This window comes from Zalophus californianus, chromosome 1 (assembly GCF_009762305.2).
Source record: "Zalophus californianus isolate mZalCal1 chromosome 1, mZalCal1.pri.v2, whole genome shotgun sequence".
Taxonomy (NCBI): Eukaryota; Metazoa; Chordata; class Mammalia; order Carnivora; family Otariidae; genus Zalophus; species Zalophus californianus.
In genome coordinates this window covers 200446620-200468197 of record NC_045595.1, presented here as the reverse complement: position 1 = coordinate 200468197, position 21578 = coordinate 200446620, and positions in this window count along the sequence as shown.

Genomic DNA, 21578 nt, shown 5'->3' with positions numbered 1-21578 from the left:
ATGGATGGATGGATGGACAGATAGATGTTAAATAGAAAGAAAGATAACGATGATAGATAGATAGATATAGATGGATAGACAGATAGATAGATAGATAGAAGATAGGGACAGAGATATGTATTTCTAAAACAAACTATTAATTTATGTTTGTGGTTATCAAGGGCTCTTCAAATCCATTGGAATACATTGTTCCATCTGTTTCTTCACAGAAGGCACTTTTCCTTAAAAAATAGAACCCTAGAGGGATGCCTGGCTGGCTCAGTCGGTTAAGCAGCTACCTTGGGCTCAGATCGTGATCTTGGGGTCTTGGGATTGAGCCCTGCATTAAGCTCCCTACTCAGCAGGGAGTCTGCTTCTCCCTCTACCCCTCCCCCCACTCATACACTCTCTCTCTCTCTCTCTCTGAAAAATAAATAAATAAAATCATTAAAAAAAAATAGAATCCTGGATTTTAAATGGACTTAAGCCATTGTCAAGAGTGAGAGCCCTGGGGCCAGACTGCATGGTTCTCATCTTCACTGGGTGACCTTAGAAATATATTTAACCTGGGAGTCCTGGGTGGCTCAGTCAGGCTCTGCACTAAGTGGGGAGTCTGCTTGAGATTCTCTCTCTCCCTCTGCCCATCCCCCTATTCTCTCTCTCTCTCTAAAGTAAATCAATAAATCTTTTTTACAAAAAGAAATATATTTAACCATTTTATATCTCAGTTTCTTCATCTGTAAAATGAGAAAAAATAGTACCTACTTCATTAGGATATTGTGAAAGTTACATGAATTTGTTCTCCCTGAGAACACTCCCTGGTGCACAGCAAATGCTTGGTCAGTATTAGTGTTCATCATCATCATTATCATCACTTCACAGGTGAAGACACAATGTCCAGGTAGGTTAAGTGACTTGTCCAAATCAGACATTAAACACACAGAAGAATCTGCATCTCTTGGAAGCTAGACCTGTGTCCTCTCCATTGTATCACACTGTCTGTATTGTTCCATGCTGTAGTTTCTCCCATGGAAGGTCCTTCTCAGTCACACAACTTAAGGAGGAAAGAATCCAGAGAGGAGAACACCTACTGAAGCCAGTTCTAGAGGTCTCCAGGCAAAGCATTACAGTGGCTGCTGAAACCACTATACTGGTTCCTTTTTATGGCGAACAACTTTTCATTGTATAATAAAATGTACAAGTAATGTTTTAATTCTAAAAATCACACACTGGCTTATATTTATTTTACTCATATCAAAATATTACTTTAATAAATGATAACATAAGATAAAATATACTGATATACAATAGCACAATTAGCATAATAAAGAAAAGAGCATTAACCATTGAGCAGAGGTTGCTGAGGTATGGAATGAAATGGACATATTGGATGCTTCCAGTATCAAACTCAAACCACTTTCCTCACAGTTTGCCAAGAGCCAGTGGGAACACTTCCTGGGATGACACTGCTAAGAAAGGAGTAGAACCCCACCATAAAACTTTCACGAACAAGGCAAGACTGGTTTGCACCTCCCACAAAACACCAGTGCCACTCCAGGTCCAAATCAAACCCAGTCTACAGCTGTGGAGGAAATGATTGTCATGGAGACCTTGCAGGAGAGCCAGCAAAACATTTCCAAATCCCTGTGGGTGTTCAGGGAAAAAATAGTTTTTGTACATGTTTTATAATCCAAATTTTTATATAGCATGAAAAAAGAAAAAAAAAAAGGAGCCATCACAATTTTGCCACCTATTCCCCTTTTCAACAGGAAAAATACTTTGCTTCTACCTGATGTGTCTTAAACACAATTCCTCTTTACATTAGGAGTCTAAAGTATAAAGGCTACCTGGACTATAAAAGCTTCATTAAAATCCATATATTTAAGTTGAGAATGGCTTTTCTTTCATTCCCCATGTAATGTTTGCAAATCATTTTATCAGGAGTCACACTGGCTTGAAGTAGAGCATTAAAAACAATTTGAACATAAAAATCACATTTTTTAAGTTCTTAGCTTGAAATCTGCATCAGAGAGCTGTTATTTTCTCTATATCAGCCTTAAGTACTATGCAAAGCACTTGAAGATCACTCCTTAAAAGTGGAGTTGGCCATGGTCATGCCTTCTCTGTCACATCAAGCCAAAGCTTTCTCTCTTCGGCAAGAGACAGTTTTATCAGCCTGACGCCTTTTCCTCCTGCCAATACCTAAAACACTTGGAAGCACTAATCATTTGGGGCAGTTGTTTTCATCAGAAAGATTGATTTTTGTCAGGTTTGTAATATCTTTCTCTTTTCTTGATCTCATTTGTCCCTGGAAATCAGAATGTCAAATTGTCATTCAAAGTCTCAATAGCTGTCTTAAAACTCCCTTGGGAATGTCACCCTGCCAACTGGCATCATGGGAAATGACCACTGTCTATTTTGCCTCAGATATATATACATATGAGGGGGTGCTTAGTCCATTTGGGCTGCTATAACAAAAGACCACAGACTAGGTAGCTTATAAACAATGGAAATTTATTTCTTACAATTCTGGAGACTAAAAGTTTGAGATGAGGATGCCAGCATCGTTGGATGAGGGCACTTTTCTGGACAGTGGACTTTCTGTGGTAACCTTCCATGTCATAAGGGGAAAGAGATCTCTCTGCATCCTCTTTCACAAAGCACCAATCCTATTAATGGGGGCTCCACCCTCGACCTAAGCACCTCCATAAGGCCCCACCCCACTAATACCATCACCTGTGGGGGTTAAGACCTCAACACATGAATTTGGGGGGGAGGGACACAGACATTCAGAGCTGGCAGGGGGAATGCATACATACATATACAGGATGACAATTTGCTCTACTCTAAATCTATCCTTTCCTTCTTGCCTTTTTCACATGCTTTCAAAATACCCATTCCTTGATGACATGCACTTTTCTAACTGGAAGGGAAAACTTCACTGCTTAAATAAGCACTATCTCATTTGCTCCACTGGTCATAGAGCAGCCAATTAATGCATGAGAAACAGCAATGAGGCTAAAGAAACATGGAACATAGGGGCACCTGGGTGGCTCAGTTGGTTAGGCATCTGGCTCTTGGTTTCTGTTCAGGTCCTGAACTCAGGAGCATGAGATCAAGCCCCATGTTGGACTACAAGCTCAGTGGGGAGTCTGCTTGAGATTCTCCCTCTCCCTCTGCCCCTCCCACTTTCCCACTTTCTCTCTCTCTCTAAAATAAATTTAAAAATTAAAAAAAGAAAGAAACATGGAACTTAGATACAACAGAATAAACCAAGTAAAGTGTCAACTCTAGAAGACAACATAGAATGAGACATATAGAAAATAGTCAGTAAATGGTTAATGGTCAGCTAATTGACATTGTTGTCCACCCAGGAGCAATTTTCACTTTCTAAGAGGACACTTATAATAAATTCCTACTAGTAGAATTTAAGGTATTCTGGGAGACAATACAAGGTGTTTTGTTTTTGTTGTTGTTTTGTACCCATTAAACTGCATCATGTAGTTGAACACTGAACTTTGTCTAAACACAAGTTTGATCTTATTTTGTTATATGTATCATATAACTGGGGAAAAAAAATACTGGGATTCAGTGAGTATATTCTCAGCTGTGGTCCCTGATTTAATATTTGTTTGGTAGATGCTGGGATAAAGTATTCTTTGTTCACAAACGAGAAAATGAAAAAGTTATAGGTTGGAGAGTGAAAATCTATAACTTACTTATTGTTCTATTGAACCCTGACATGGAGGCAGACAGAAAACAATACCCACTTTGCAATTAATCACAAGCTCATCAAGAAGACTAACCCCAACTAGTTTGTGAAAGGCAAATAGATTTCTTCACAAGCCTTGGTTTTCCTTACTATTATCAACCAAGGGAAGGATAAATGAGGTTAAAATTGTAAAGAATAAATGAAGAACTAATGAACAAACAAGGCAAAAAGTAAAAAAGAGGATCTTTTGGGGAAAATGGTTTCTTCCAAAGGTCTTCAGAAAGAGTACAATATAGATATCTGAATGTTGAGATACACACACACACACACACAGAGATTAACATACATGTTTCAATAAACGTCAAGACTTATTATGCTTTGGAACTGTTGACTGGGGTGAAAGTCAATACATCTTGATCTTCACCACAACAAAATCAATAACCACTTAATAATTTACCAAGACTCATAGAACTTAATGTATCTGATGGTTGTGAAGCAAAGTAAAACCATTACACTTTCTTCCAGAAAATGCTAAATAGAGGATATAATACCAGAGTCAGACATTTGGAACCAAACTTATGCCCCCTCCTTTATTGAATGGAGGCAAGTGAAACATCCCCTTCCCCACAGTTGCAGAGGACAACTTGGAAATTTGAGCAGAAGGAAAGAGTAACACGAAGGAACCTCAGGGAAGATATCACTCATTACAAAACTGCTTCAGTGTCACAGATGAATGTGGGCATCTGTGCCTGTGATTTAAATAGCAGCCACCTCCTGATAAATATAATTCCATTCACTTTGCGAGGTCCCAAACTTGCCTCGTGTTGATTGTACACTCATCTTCTCCTGGCTGCTCATGAATCTCCAGGGATTAATAATTGCAAGTAATGCAAATGCTTGACAGGCTAAACCTCAATCCAAAGAAGAAAAAACAAAACAAGATGAAACCAGAGAGGGAGACAAACCATAAGAGACTCTTGGCATAGGAAACAAACTGAGGGTTGCTGGAGGGGAGGGAGGGTAGAGGGATGGGATGACTGGGTGAGGGACCTTAAGGAGGGCACACGATATAATGAGCACTGTGTGTTGTACAAGACTGATGAATCGTTTACCTCTACCTCTGAAACCAATAATACATTATATGTTAATTAATTGAATTTAAATTTAAAAAAAGAATATGGAACAACAAAAAACAGGAGAAGAGATGCTGTTGGAGATGTTATAATATAGTAACGATTATTCTCAACAAATATACACCAATTACTTACACAATAATGAATAAGACTGAGTTTGTGCTTTCAAGGAGCTTGCAATCTAGTGGAGGAAGAAAGCAGGCTATCATGATATGGAGTGGCACACAGATGGCGGAGCTAGAGATTAGAGCTATGGAACTCACAAAAAGGCATCCTATCTAGCAATGGTGGAGGTAGGGAAGGGAGTGTCAGAGAAGGTTTCTCAAATAAAAGAATAAGGAGTTGGCCAAAGATGAGAAGAGTTAGAAAGAGCCTAAAGCAGCAAACCAGTTGTGGTGGGTACTCTGAACTGGCTCTCAGCATCCACTCCAAACCTCTAGCATGTTTTCTGATCCTACAGGGGCTAAAGAAGGAAAAAACCACATTTCCTCCATCTCACTGCAGCTAGAGTTCTGCTTTTACCAATTAGAAGCTCTCGAAAGGTGTATTCAAGGCTGGAGTCATCTGCTTTGTTTCTGCGGCAAACTCACCTGTGGACCCATTGGGCTTTTCTGTAGCATTATTTCAGTGTCTAGGTACTAACTCCATGGGTGTTGAGAGGTGGTCACAGGGGCAACAGTGTTTCCTGATCCTTGGATCACAGCCACGGTGGCATGTCTTTGAACTCTACAGTACCAACGGAGTCCACTGATTGCCACCTTTCTGATTATTGCAGAGGTAACAGTTCCCCCAGTAGGCAAGAACAGCAGTCTTGTCCTAGGAATCATTCCTGGAGACCCCCTAAGGGACCCAACTAACCCTTCCATTGATTTTTTAAGCTCCTGATTTCCTGTATTAATTCCTTTTTGCTTAAAACAAAAAACAAGAACAAAAACAAAACAAAACAAAGGGGTCTTACTGACAGACAGAAAAAGAAAGTGCTGGCTCATTTTCTATCCTTTGTTAGGATCACCTTACTCTTTGTTTCCACTTCAGGAAGGCAGAAATAAAAAGATGTCCAACCCTCTGCAATACAGATATAATGATTCATCTACAATCAGAAACTAGGCCAAATGGCCAGTCATTAAAATCATTCAGGTTAATTTCAAAACAGAGAAGCTCTATACACTGAACTGTGGGAATATGTGACATGAACTGTCTGATAAATAAGCAGGATGATGCATCCCAGTGCTTCTAGATGGTATTAGTAAGTTGAGCTCTGGAAATAAAAATGGAAGTCAAAGCAACCAGAAGGGTAAGCAAAAAGTGGGCTCCTTCCAGAATAAATGATGAATTTCTAATGACGAATTTCTCTAGAAAATTGCTAAACTACCTTTAGGTAAAATCACAGAAAAGATATCTGGCACCCATTTGGTAAGGTCCAGCACAGGGAAATAAGACACAAATACGGGCTCCAGAAAATAATGGCTGATAATATTCTCCTAAAGAGAACAGAGGCATGAGTTGTTCTTGCAGAATTACAAATAGATAAGACATGGTGTGTGAGAAAAAGGTAGGGGTGGGAGGAAGAGATGCAGGTACAAGATTAAAGATTGCAAATAAGATCCCAAGTAAACCCCAATTTACCAGCCATTGAAATGGTTTTAAGAGCAAGATTGTCACATATCTCCTGCATTCATGGTAAGAAACATCAATGGTGGTTAAACTCTTCAAATGTATCACAGTGTATGTTTTTCATAGAGCTTGCCCATGAACTATCATAATTGAGCCTCAAAAAAACACTTTTAAATGGCCTAGAAAGATGTTATTATCCCCTCTTAACAAAGAAGGCAACCTTCAACTAGAACATGTAACGAGTCCAAAATCATACAATTATCAAGGGACAGAGCTGAATTTGAATCCCTGCCCTCTAATTCCAAACCCAAAGCACTTTTTCTGGATGTCAAGATCTTTTATAGAACAACAACAAAAATTGTTACCATTTGTTTTAGTCAGGGCTCTCCAGAGAAATGAGAGACAGAGACAGAGAGAGAGAGATAAAGAGAGAGAGAGAGAAGAAAGAGATTCTAAGAAACTGGCTCACACAATGATGAGGCTGACAAATCTAAATCTTCAGGGCAGTCTGGCAGGCTGGTAACTCAGGCAGAATTTCCATGTTGCAGCAATTAAGGCAGAATTTCTTCTGGAAACCTCAGTCCTTACTCTTAAGGTCTTTAACTGATTGGTGAGGCCCACCCACATTACGGAGGGTAATCTCTTAAAGTCAATTGATTGTAAATGTTAATCACATCCAAAAAATACCTTCACGGCAACATCACAACTAGTGTTTGACCAAACAACCAGACACCATAGTCTAGCCAAGTGTGACACATTAAAGTATTCATCATATCACCATTTCTAGGGGGAAAAATGAAAACTGTTCTTTTCAATAAGATTTTAGTATTTGCCTTTGCACATTTTCTAGAATAAGCTAGTGAAATGAAGAGCTAATTAAATAAAATTACTCATTCAAATGCCTATCTCTAGCACTAACTATCTTAAATTCCACATTCTCCTTATATGTAACTTAGACTGCCATTTTATATACGGTGTTCTACCCATTAGCTCATTGTGAAATACAAAGAATGGTTACTACTCTGATAATCATACTGAGGAAGTGCTCCTTAGTGGACCAAATTCCAACTATTAAGTGATCTAATGTGGTGTTTCTAAAAATGAGGGTGATGGGCTACCTTCCTTTGAATCATCAGGGGACCCTGTTAAAAGAAAGCTTCCTAAATCCTACCCCAGTGCTTTTGAATCAGAATTTCTAATGGCAGGTCTACGCTACATTTTGACAAGCATCCTAGGCAACATTTGCACGCAACAAAGTATAAGAATCACTGAACCAGAAGATGAAAGCCGTGAGTATACAAATAAGACTCAGACATTAACACAGAATCCTCTACACATTACACCCAGGAACAGCCAAGTAATACCAAGAGAAGAAACAGAAACAAAATTTTCTAGCTTTGGCAAAAATAATGACATTGGTTCTTGTCATATTCTCACAAACAAATGCCCCAGTGTTCAGTAAAATTGGGAAACAAACACATAACTGCCTGTAGGAAATGATTTTAGGGAAGCAGGAATAGATCCTTAATGCAGAATGATCACCCTGGGCCATCAACAGTGAAAGAAAATGGCACCACGTGTGGTAATCCACTTTGTGAGGCAGAAGGTACTTCATCAACACAAGACACATGTTTGGCTGGTCAAAGTGCCCTATACTCAGAAGACCATTTTTCTTTGAGGAGCTTTTAAAACTAAAATCCATATGACATAAGTGAGTAAATGTGAAAGGGAAAAAAAAAAAAGCAGCACCACCCTGAGAAGTGAAGATCTAAAATCTCAAGAAATCTTCTTTCTAAAGGAGTTGGAGACCTAGAACACATCAGTATAATCAAGTCCATTTCTCTGGTCTTCTGCTTCCCATAAACCATTACAGCAAGATGAAATTTCATTCAGGATTAAATCCTTCCAAGAGGGGTTTGCAAAGCATCTTGGTAACTTATTTTTTTTAAGATTTTATTTATTTATTTATTTATTTGCGAGAGCAAGAGCATGAGTGGGCAGGGGGGGTGGAGCAGAGGGAGAGGGAAAGCAGACTCTGTGCCAAGTGTGGAGCCCCTGTGGTGCTCAATGCCACAGCCCTGAGATCATGACCTGAACCAAAATCAAGAGTCTGACTCAACCAACTGAGCCACCCAGGCACCCCAGCATCTTGGTAACTTCTGATATGCGTGTACATCACTCTAAAAACAAAATGAAATGCATATTTTAAAAATCAAATTCCTAAAACTTTCTTTAGTTTATCATATATTTTACAGTGTTTGTTTGTTTTTAGAGAGAGAGGGGGCATGAGATGAAGTTGGAGGTAGGGCAGAGGGACAGAGAATCCCAAGCAGGCTCCATGACTAGCATGGATCACAATGCTGGGCCCAATGTCAGGACCCTGAGATCATGACCTGAGCCGAAATCAAGTGTCAGATGCTTGGGGCGCCTGGGTGGCTCAGTCGTTAAGTGTCTGCCTTCAGCTCAGGTCATGGTCCCAGGGTCCTGGGATCCAGCCCAGCACTGGGCTCTCCGCTTGGCGGGGAGCCTGCTTCTCCCTCTCCCTCTTCTTGCCACTCCTCCTGCTTGTGCTCTCTCTCCCTTTCTCCCTCTCTCTGTAAAATAAATACATAAAAATCTTAAAAAAAAAAAAAAGTCAGATGTTTAACTGACTGAGCTACCCAGGTGCCCCACACAGTGTTATTTCAAATAATGAACACATGGCAAGGATGTGAAGAGAAGGGGACCCTGTTGCACCATTGGTGGGGATGTAAATCAGTGCAGCCACAAAGGAAAATGGTATGGAGGTTCTTCAGGAAATTAAATATAGAACTACCTTATGATCCAGCAATTCCACTTCTGGGTATATATCCAAAGGAATTGAGATCAGATCTCATAGTAATATCCGCATTCCCATGTTCATGGCAGCATTACTCACAATAATCAAGAAATAGAAACAGTTGAAATGGCTGTAAACAGATGAATGGATAAAGAAGATATGGTGTATATATACAATGGAATATTAATCTGCCACAAGAAAGAAGGAAATCTTGCCATTTGCAAAACCTTTTATGAATCTCAAGGGTTCATAAGTGCTAAGTGAAATTAGTCAGACAAAGACAAATACTATATATTATCACTTACATGTGGAATCTAAAAAAGTCAAACTCAGAGAAACAGAGAGTAAAGTGGCAGTTACCAGGGATGGAGGGGTGGGGAAAATGGGGAGATATGGGTCCAAGGGTACAAACCTCCTATTATAAGATCAACAATGTCTGGATACCTAATGTACTGAATGGTGATTACAGCTAATAGTACTGTATCATATACTTGAACGTCACGAAGAGAATAGATTCTAAATGCACTCATCACAAAAAAGAAACATTAACTCTGTGACTCTGTGTTAGCTAATGCTATGGAGGTAACCTTTTTGCAATATATAAAGGTATCAAATCAAGAAATTATACACCTTAAGCTTACACAATGTTGTGTGTCAATTATATCTCAATAAATCTGGGGAAAATAAGTAAATCAATAGTAAACATAAGTGTGTATTTTAAATATATAATCTAGAACAGTTAATTTTACATAGAGCTATTTGGGAATGTGTTGATTGAACAAATAGAAATAAACTTGTGGTTCTTTTCTAAAAGATCCTTCATCTTGTAATGTTCAAAACATGCCAAGCACAATAAAACATTATGTATATATGTATATAAATTTAATTCTGAATTTATATATTAAATATATATATTTGTTTAAGTAATGAATGAATTAGCCTAGTGTTTAGGGAACTCTAGTGTAAAAAGCAATTGTCTGGAATGGAAAGAAATTATTTTAATTTATGGGCCTTCTACTTATTAACACGGACGTCCATAAACATATTACTTAACCGGGCCTTGTTTTCCTCTGCAGGCTGGGTGTATCAATACCTTCTTCAGAGTTTCATTATTAGTGTGTGTAGCAGGATTTCTGGGTCAACACAACAAATTTAAGTTGCAACACAGAACTTCTATCCACTGGTATCTAAGCAAGTGAGGAAAAAAGAGCTACAGCAACCAACAGAGAGAAAAAGAATGAAAATGGGGATATGCATTTTTTAAAGTAATGGAAGGAAAGTTACAGGGGACTCCAGAGTGAAGGGAGGTGAAATAGTATAGCTTCATGCCTAACCACGTCCCTCCTACCAGACCACATGCTATCCCAGAAAGAATTTGTCAGTACAAAGTCCTGAAATTTTTCATTAATAACCCCAAACCTGAGCAGAGACAGACTGAATGCATACCCTTATCTTTTCCTCTTTTAACAGAGGCCAATAGCTGGCCAATTAATAGGTGAATGAAATTTTAAAACTTGAAAAGGAAGAAGCCACAGGAGAAGGAAAGGTAGTAAGCTTTTAACAGGGGAGTAGAATGGTTCTTGGGTAAATCAGCTTAAATGGAGAAAGCAGTCAATATGTGTAACTCTCTCTGATGAAAATCAGGATTCTAGAGCTACATCTTGAATTGAAGAACAAGTTGAAGCTCAAGAATACCCCCACCATGGAAATGTGATATACCTCTTAGCTGGTTGTATTGGACATTATGTTTGATAAAGTCTTGGAAAGGAGCAGATCTTAAGTATTCTAAAAGAGAGCTCCTCAGCTCATCTCTCCTCTCTTCCTCTCTTTTCTCCTTAGGCTCCTCAAAGATGGGTAGAAGACAGAAAGAAAGTTGGCTTTCAAAATGTAGCTTGGAGAAGAAAACAAATTCTTCTCATATCTGACAGGAAGAGGGTTAAGAAGTCACCAGCTCTATATCAGATCAAATAGAATGCAGGCACAGAACTGCCAAAGCATAAGCAAGATGAAAAGAAATAGCTGGGCAACTCTGCAAGCATGCGACAGCTGAAAGGGTGGGAGTAGTAAAAGGAGCAGAATTTCAAAAAGACAAAGAACCAAGCCTTGAAGGGAAAATTACTCAATGAACAGAGGGAAATTCCTCTACAAATTGTGTTATGCTATAAAACAACTTAATTATTTAATGGACACAGTAAGATGATAAAAGGATAGAATGAGATGAAAAGGGTTTTGCATAGCTAGGGCAAGAAATTGCTGCTCAAGTCAACATCATTTCTGAGCTAAAAAATATAGTAGAACTAGCAAGGAACTGAATAGACATTTCTCAAGAGCAATTTACTGGCATGTGGAAAGTTGAAAGTAAAGGCAATGAATACAGATGAAAATGACAAAGACATTCAAACAATTAGAGAGGAATGAACTTTTATGGAGGACAAAGATGGTCCATTCCAAGAAGAATTAGTGCCCCTGAGGTAGAAAATGCAACAGATTGACCTGAGAAATATGTCTTAAGTTATAGCACAAGAAAAAATAAACCCTGGAGTTCCAAGAAAAAACTGATGATGTGTTAGTGTGGAAGAGTATATTATGATTGAGCATACCAAATGTGATAGAGGCCCCTCGACACTGATAGGCTATCAGACATCAATAATAAAGAACTACACAAGCATCCAGGCAAATCACAAAAATCACCCACAAGAATTAAAAATCACACTGGCCTCAGATTTATCCACCATACCAATGAATGCTAGGAGATGATGGAATAATGCCTATTATGTTCTAAGGGAAAGAAAATGTTTTCCCAAGAAACTATCTCCAGCTAAGGGATTGTGCACATTTAGAAGCATCAAACAGACATTCTTGAACATAAAATAAATGAGGGAATAAAAATCCACGAAATCCTTCTTAATGACAGCAAAAGCTGGCCAATTAACAGGTGAATGAAATTTTAAAACTTGAGAAGGAAGAAGGAGAAGGAGTGGTAGTAAGCTTTCAAATCCATTGTATTATTTTTCCAACTTCCTTACATGTTAGAAAACTCTCATATTAAAAATTTGGAGGGAAAAGGACCAGTGAGATATCACGTGCATTAATGTGTATTTTAAGTATCATGTTTTGCAAAGATGGTTGAGCTGAGTCACTGTCAGTGTCACTGAAAAGGTGTTCAGGGCACCTGGGTGGCTCAGTCTATTAAGCAGCGGACTCTTGACTTCGGCTCAGGTCATGATCTCAGGGTCCTGGGATACAGCCCTGCGACAGGATCCTCACTGAGCAGGGAGCCTGCTAGAGGATTCTCAGTCTCCCTCTGCCCCTTCTCCTGCTTGCACTCTCTCTCTTTCCCTCTCTAAAATAAATACATAAATCTTAAAAAAAAAAAAAGTATCCAAACTCATTCCCTCAGCAGTGGTACTGAGCTTGGGGGTGGGACCAAGGAGTACCTCTCAATAGCTCCCCACATCCCCGTGGTGCAAGCATATATTTATCTGAGATATATTTCTGAGTCATAAAAAGGCAAGTTTTGATAAGAAAGAAAGTTGAGAATCTGACAGAATCAGGGCCTTGGCAGAGATGGGACCATCAGATGGGGCCATCATGCTACTGGTAATACTAAAAGTAATTAGTATAAACATCTTAATAAACTTGTGATGCTCTCCCAGGAAAATTAAAAAAAGACATGATCTCTGTCCTTTGAGATAGTATATATTTTTCCATTGTGTGAGGTGATGAAAAATCAATTAACCAAATGCCAGAAAAACCGAGCTTGTAGTTCAACATATGTGGTTATCTTTAGATATAATCAGAAATGTATAGATTAAATAAGAAAGAAATGTGTGTGCAGAGTTAACTAAGCTGCTCTATGGTATTGCTGCTTTGGCATCCACTCAGTTTGGCCACATGGCCTATAGGGCCTTAAACTGATACTGGCTCCTCATGCAAGGATATGCTCTAAATGGCAGCCTAGAGTCACAAACAAATTTCATTTCCTGATATGACTTCTGCAACAGTGCTGAGCTTCAACAGTCTCCCCTGCCTCCCAGGGCCTTTCTCTTGTGCAACCCTTAGATAAGACCCCCATGGAGCCTACAGAAACTCTCTCTTTGGGTTTGAATTGACCAACTTGGCCTTAGCCTGGAAAGCCCAAAACACTCTGCCCACAGATCATCATAGAGGCATGTGCCACAGATCCTATCCCTCTCTCTCTCTGCCCTCTGCCTTGATCTCCCCATGTGGACCCTGGAAGGATGCAAAGTACCTCTTCTTAGGCATGGGAGTCATAAACTTTTGTACATCATTTTCTCTTGTGGCTGTTTTTGAATGAGGACTCATCATTGAACACCCTATGCTCCACTTAACAAATTTAACAAAGTCATAACAATATGATGATTTCAACAGATGCTCCACCTATGTTTAATATAATTCAACATTGTATAAAAATATTTTTAAAGGAATAAAAGAGTTATACCTTGCTATAATTGTTTATATTAAATCAAGAGTTGAAATGTATGTGGCATTCATATTAACTACAGGAAAATTGTAAGGATACCTGTTATCAACAATGTCTTAGACAACTTTTGGTTGCGAGAGACAGAAACCCACTAGAGACAGACCACAAAAAGGTGGATTTGTTATGGCAGCATCTAAAATCTAAAAGGAAAACTGCTCCCCACAAATTGAAAGACATCGAGCTGCTTCTGTTTTTCTGTCCCTCTCTCTCTTTCTGAGGTTAGATGTTCTCTTGGATTGTTTTTTGTAGGTGGAGAGTGTATGTGTGTGAATGCCCTGAAGCCATACTTTCTTTTTTTTTAATATTAAAAAATTTTTAATTGTTGTAAAATAACATATAACATAAAACTACCATCTTAACCATTTTTAGTGTACAGTTCTTTTTTTCTTTTTTAATTGTTATTTTAGGTTTTTTTAATTATATTCAGTTAGCCACCGTATAGTACATCATTAGTTTTTGAAGTAGTGTTCAATATTCATTAGTTGCATATAACACCCAGTGCTCATCACAACACGTGCCCTCCGTAATACCCATCACCCTGTTACCTACAGGGCTACCAGTTTCTGCTCCTGGGGTTTACAAGAGGTTGGAGTTTCCATAGCGTCAACTCCACCCCCAACAGTATATATGTCATAGCTCCCATCCAATACCACCTGACTCCCAGTCTTTGCTGATTACCAGCTGGCCAATGAACTACCTTCCTCTGAGTCATGTGCCCATTCTTTAACCCAATCAACCATGACTAGGCAGGTTCATGTAGCACTTAACTATCAAGCAGAACTAACTAAATCTGCAACCTGAACAGTTCTAGGCAGGGAGTTTGAACAGGAGGAGGAATTAGTGGATGTGTCTTCTACGATTTTTTTAATAGAATTATAATAATAAATATTATTAAAATTTGAATAAGAAATAAACATTTCACTGGGAGCTGAAAAATCATTATGCATGATTAGAATAACTACATAACTAAAAGGGCCAAATGAATCTGCTATTAGAAATAAATTGCTGTGCAGCCACTCTGGAAAACAGTATGGAGGTTCCTCAAAAAGTTGAAAATAGAGCTACCCTAAGGCCACCAATTGCTCTACTGGGTGTTTACCCCAAAGATATAAATATACCAATCCAAAAGGGCACATGCACCCCAATGTTTATAGCAGCAATGTCTACAATAGCCACACTATGGAAAGAGCCCAGATGGATAAAGAAGATGTGGGGTATATACACACAATGGAATATTATGCAGCCATCAAAAAATGAAATCTTGCTGTTTGCAATGACGTGAATGGAACTAGAGGGTATTATGCTAAGCAAAATAAGTCAATCAGAGAAAGACTATTATCATATGATCTCACTGATATGTCGAATTTGACAAACAAGGCAGAGGATCATAGAGGAAGGGGGGGCGGAAAATGAAACAAGTTGAAACCAGAGAGGGAGACAAACCATAAGAGGCTCTTAATCTCAGGAAACAAACTGAGGGTGCTGGAGTGGAAGGGGGTGGGAGGGATGGGGTGGCTGGGTGATGGACATTGGGGAGGGTATGTGCTGTGGTGAGCACTGTGAATTCTATAAGACTGAGGAATCACAGACCTGTACCCCTGAAACAAATAATGCATTATATATGTTAATAAGAAAAAGGAAAGAAATTGCCAATTAGAAATAACCTAAACGTTCTTTGGGTAGCAAATGGATAAGCAAAATTTGGTATGTTCTTATGATAGAATACTACTCAGCAACAAAAGGAATGAACTACTGATATCTGAAAAACACTTGAAGAAAACTGAAAAATATTATACTAAGTAAAAGAGATTAGACACAGGGGAACCTGGGTGGCTCAGTTGGTTGGGCAGTTGGTTGAGCATCTGCCTTTGGCTCAGGTCATGATCCCAGCGTCCTGGGATGGAGTCTCACATGTGGCTCCTTGCTCGGCAGGGAGTCCGCTTCTCCCTCTGTCTGCTTCTCCCTAGACCTGCCGCTCTCCCTGCTTGTGCCCTCTCTCTCTCTCTCTCTCTGACAAAGAAGTAAATAAAATCTTTAAAAAAAATAAAGAAAAGAAACTGTATCAGCTTTATACAGAAACTTAATATTCATTAAAAAAACATGAAAGTGTGACTAAAATAAAGATCATTAACAAATTGTATTGATAAAGGATAACAATTTAAAAAGAAATTAAGTTAGATATTTACCATATATCATCAACTAAAATAAATTCAAGATCCACTAAAGAATAATTTTTAACAAATTCATAAAAAGTAGAATAATTAAAATATCTGTTGTGTCCACAGAAGAATGATAACTTTCTCAAGTTAAAAGAACCAAAATCGCCAAAGAAATATTAACAAATTTATACATATAAAAATTCAAAATTTTATTTAAACAAAATTTTATCAAAAAAAGTTTAATTGAAAAGGGAACTAATAGGAAAAATATTTGATATCAAATATGCCAAATATTTCTTTCTGTTGCATATACTCTCTCATTAAAATTCATATGAATAGTAATAATACTCTAACATTAAAATTGAAAATAGGTAACAATTAGTACAAGAAAAAATACAAATACATTTTATAAATGGAAACATGTTCATTCTCACTAAACATCAAAGATACACACATTGAAGTGAACTTGAATACTATTTTAGACTTACAAATTAGGGAATATTTGTGGTAACAGCACATAAACTTAATGAAGAAGCTATCCCGCTAGCACTTTTCTGGCCAATGTGTAACATTGCAAACTGGTACAGCTGATCTGAATGGCAATATTACAAAATGAACACCAAGAAGCATAAAACATTTTTCTTTCCATTTTTACCACTTCCAAGAGGTCATCGAATGAGCATAAACTTTGAGTTCAAATATATATGGGCTCCATTTCCGATATCACATCTCAACCTCACTTTCTTTATTGATTAAAAGGTGATAACTGGCCACTAAGATTTCTATGAAGATTAAATATGACAACAATGCCTATAAATACGTAACGGTTTATAGACACAAAATAGATTTTATGACCTGTTTTCTCTCCCCTTTCTGCTGTCCCCACAAAACACACACATAAACATATACACACATAAACATAAACACACATGCACATATACAAACACACGCACACACACATATACATGAAAATTTAATTTAAGGAAATCATGAAATCAAAGTCTAGCACCAGTGGGAACAGAGAGGAAATGGCAGCTCATTCCAGTAACCTGGCCTAAGCCATTATAATGGATTGGGATTTCTGCGCTACAAACTTGTCAATATAAACAAGCCAGGATCCAAAGGGACCGAAAGAAGACAGAATCCAGGGAAGAGTCAAGGACCAGCCTACACTAGCCCTCACCGATGGCTAAGGGCAAACAGCCTCCCTACATTCACGTGAACCCCTTGGTAGCTGGAGAAGCTTCTCTTAAAATCCTTCAAACTGGCTTGCACATGTAGGTAATTTTCCCCTCTGACCAGAAGATAAGCTCTGCAGAGGAAGAACGGATCAGTTTAGAAAAGAATCATTATTTGCCTCTGCACATCTCAGCTGTAGAAAGAGTTAAAATCTGCAGATGCTGCATATGAACCCTTAAATAGAAAAAAACTAACAGACAAACTAACTTCAGATATTCTTATTATTAGAGTTATGAATGCTTACTGCTAATAGGTATTCATGTTATTATTCTTGAAATGGCAGCAAAAGATTATTCATTTCTAAAGTTTCGAACTGATAATCTTTTACAGTACATGAAGTCAGATGGCTGAAAATCACATGGATCCATACATTCTGGAGGGTCTTTTCTCTCTGCTTACACAGGCTGTTAGAGAACATTGACAGATTGCAGCTTTGAATCCACCGCTGATGTTTTTCCAGCTTCTATTGTTGCCTTCAGTTTGTTCCTCTCTTTCCTAATTGCTCGCTTGTTTCTTCACCCTATTTATAGCTCTATTTTTTCCCCATACTGTTGGAATGATTTCCAGCTGCAACATTCACTCTTTCAAATATTTCTGGGGGACAAAAAAAAAAAATCTCATCTTCTACAAAAATAACCAACCTCAAAGTTATTCATTTTATTGTTCAGGCCTTTTTATGCTTAAAAGACCTTTCATATTATTCATGAGTCTAAACTGATTCATCCATATAATTTAGATTTTAAGCTTTTACGTGAAAGACTACAATTTCCTAATGACATTTTCAGTGTTAGGTAGAGACTCTGCACTGAAATTGATGTTCTTTCTTTAAAAAAGAAATGTTAGCATTTACCCCACCTTTTAACTTAGGCTGCAGAACTAAAGAAATAGGTTTATATTCTTTAAGGTGGGAAGACTTCTTAGTAACTGCCTGAAGTGACAAACAGTAATAGGAAGTGGATTTTGGCATTAATGGATTTCTGCTCAATGAAATGGCACATTTATGTAAATCAATACAGGGAAGCCATTATGTGTGGGTGTACTACTTTTTAAAACTTTGTTTTATCTATTCTAGAAGTAATATTTGCTCATTATGGAAAATAGCAGAAAAAAGAGGGAGAAATGGACCCTCAACTCTATGTTCAACTAATCTTCAACAAAACAGGAAAGAATGTCCAATGGAAAAAAGGCAGTCTCTTCAATAAATGGTTTTGGGAAAATTGGACAGCTATATACGGAAGAATGAAACTCGACCATTCTCTAACACCATACACAAAGATAAACTCAAAACGGATGAAAGACCTCAATGTGAGACAGGAATCCATCAAAATCCTAGAGAAGAACACAGGCAGTAACCTCTTTGACATCGGCCACAGCAACTTCTTTCAAGATACATCTCCGAAAGCTAGTGAAACAAAAGCAAAAATGAACTTTTGGGACTTCATCAAGATAAAAAGCTTCTGCACAGCAAAGGAAACGGTCAACAAAACAAAGAGGCAACCCACAGAATGGGAGAAGATATTTGCAAATGACACTACGGATAAAGGGCTGGTATCCAAGATCTATAAAGAACTTCTTAAACTCAACACCCAAAGAACAAATGATCCAATCAAGAAATGGGCAGAAGACATGAACAGACACTTCTCCGAAGAAGACATACAAATGGCCAACAGACACATGAAAAAGTGCTGAACATCACTCAGCATCAGGGAAATACAAATCAAAACCTCAATGAGATATCACCTCACACCAGTCAGAATGGCTAAAATTAACAGGTCAGGAAACAACAGATGTTGGTGGGGATGCAAAGAAAGGGGAACCCTCCTACACTGTTGGTGGGAATGCAAGCTGGTGCAGCCAGTCTGGAAAACAGTATGGAGGTTCTTCAAAAAGTTGAAAATAGAGCTACCATAGGATCCAGTAATTGCAATTTATTTACTCCAAAGATACAAACGTAGGGATCCGAAGGGGTATGTGCACACCGATGTTTATAGCAGCAATGTCCACAATAGCCAAACTGTGGAAAGAGCCAAGATGTCCATCGACAGATGAATGGATAAAGAAGAAGTGGTATATATACATATATATATATATATATATATATATATATACACACAGTGGAATATTATGCAGCCATCAAAGGGAATGAAATCTTGCCATTTGTAATGATGTGGATGGAACTGGAGGGTGTTATGTTGAGCGAAGTAAGTCAATCAAAGAAAGACATATATCATATAACCTCACTGATATGAGGAATTCTTAATCTCAGGAAACAAACTGAGGGCTGCTGGAGTGGTGGGGAGTGGGAGGGATGGGGCGGCTGGGCGATAGACATTGGGGAGAGTATGTGCTATGGTGAGCGCTGTGAATTGTGCAAGACTGTTGAATCACAGACCTGTACCTCTGAAACAAATAATACATTATATGTTAAAAAAAAAAAAAGAAGATAGCAGGAAGGGAAGAATGAAGGGGGAGAAATCGGAGGGGGAGACGAACCATGAGAGACTATGGACTCTGAGAAACAAACTGAGAGTTCTGGAGGGGAGGAGGGTGGGGAGATGGGTTAGCCTGGTGATGGGTATTAAAGAGGGCACGTACTGAATGGAGCACTGGGTGTTATACGCAAATAATGAATCATGGAACACTTCATCAAAAACTAATGATGTAATGTGTGGTGATTAACATAATAATAAAAAAACTAATGGTGTATTGTATGGTGACTAACATAACATAATAAAATAAAATAAAGAATTAAAAAAGAAAGCATCTCCCTTTAGCTCAGGTTATGCTCCTGGGACAGAGCTCCCTGGTGGGCTCCCTGCTCAGCGGGGAGCCTGTTTCTCCCATCACCCACCCGCCTCCACTTGGGCTTGCTTTCTCTCTCTTGCTCTGCTCTCTCTCTTTCCCAAATAAATAAAATCTTAAAATAAAAAAACTGATACTGCTTTTTACAAAGTTTCTCCCAAAATGATCCTATTGGGACTTTGAATAATTACATCAAAATAGGAAATTAATTTGGGACAACTTAACCATTTTATGATATTTAACCCTACCAAACAATAAAATAGTATGTCTTTCATTTTAGGTCATTTGGCAAACTTGGAGGGTTTCTTTTTAAGTTGGGTCCTGCTCATTTATTATTGAGATTATTTCTAATAATTTTAGATCTGTGTTTTTTCAGGTTCATGGGCTCCATTTCATTATTCTGTATTCTAAGTAGTTATAAAGTTACCAAGAAGAACTAATAAAATATTTTACCTTATATTCCAACTCATTATTTACACTTTTATAAAATTTAATAGTTTTTTATTTGAATTTATTTAGGGTTGCTAACAATACATTATAATATAACCCACAATTATAAACAAACGTCATATAAATACATTTTTTATTTTATCTTATTATATTATGTTAGTCACCATACAATACATTATTAGTTTCTGATGTAGTGATCCATGATTCACTGTTTTCGTATAACACCCAGTGTTCCATGCAGTACGTGTCCTCCCTCCTTAATACCCATCACCAGGCTAACCCATCCCCCACCCCCCTCCCCTCTAGAACCCTCAGTTTCTTTCTCACAGTCCATCGTCTCTCATGGTTCATCTCTCCCTCCGATTTCTCCCCCTTCATTTTTCCCTTCCTTCTCCTAATGTCCTCCATACTATTCCTTATGTTCCACAAATAAGTGAAACCATATGATAATTGACTTTCTCTGTTTGACTTATTGCACTTAGCATAAACTCTTCCAGTCCCATCCATGTTGATGTAAAAGTTGGGTATTCATCCTTTCTGATGGCTGAGTAATATTCCATTGTATATATGGACCACATCTTCTTTATCCATTTATCTGTGGAAGGGCATCTCAGCTCTTTCCACAGTTTGGCTATTGCAGACATTGCTGCTATGAACATTGGGGTGCATTCGGCGCTTCTTTTCACTACATCTGTGTCTTTGGGGTAAATACCCAGGAGTGCAATTGCTGGGTCATAGGGTAGCTCTATTTGTAATTTTTTGAGGCACCTCCACACTGTTTTCCAATGTGGCTGTACCAACTTGCATTCCCACCAACAGTGTAAGAGGGTTCCCCTTTCTCCACAACCTCTCCAACATTTGTTGTTTCTTGCCTTGTCAATTTTTGCCATTCTAACTGGTGTAAGGTGGTATCTCAGTGTGGTTTTGATTTGAATTTCCCTGATGGCTAATGATGATGAACATTTTTTCATGTGTCTGTTAGCCGTTTCTATGTCTTCTTCGGAGAAGTGTCTGTTCATGTCTTCTGCCCATTTCTTGATTGGATCATTTGTTCTTTGGGTGTTGAGTTTAAGAAGTTCTTTATAGATCTTGGATACCAGCCCTTTATCCGTAGTGTCATTTGCAAATATCTTCTCCCATTCTGTGGGTTGCCTCTTTGTTTTGTTGA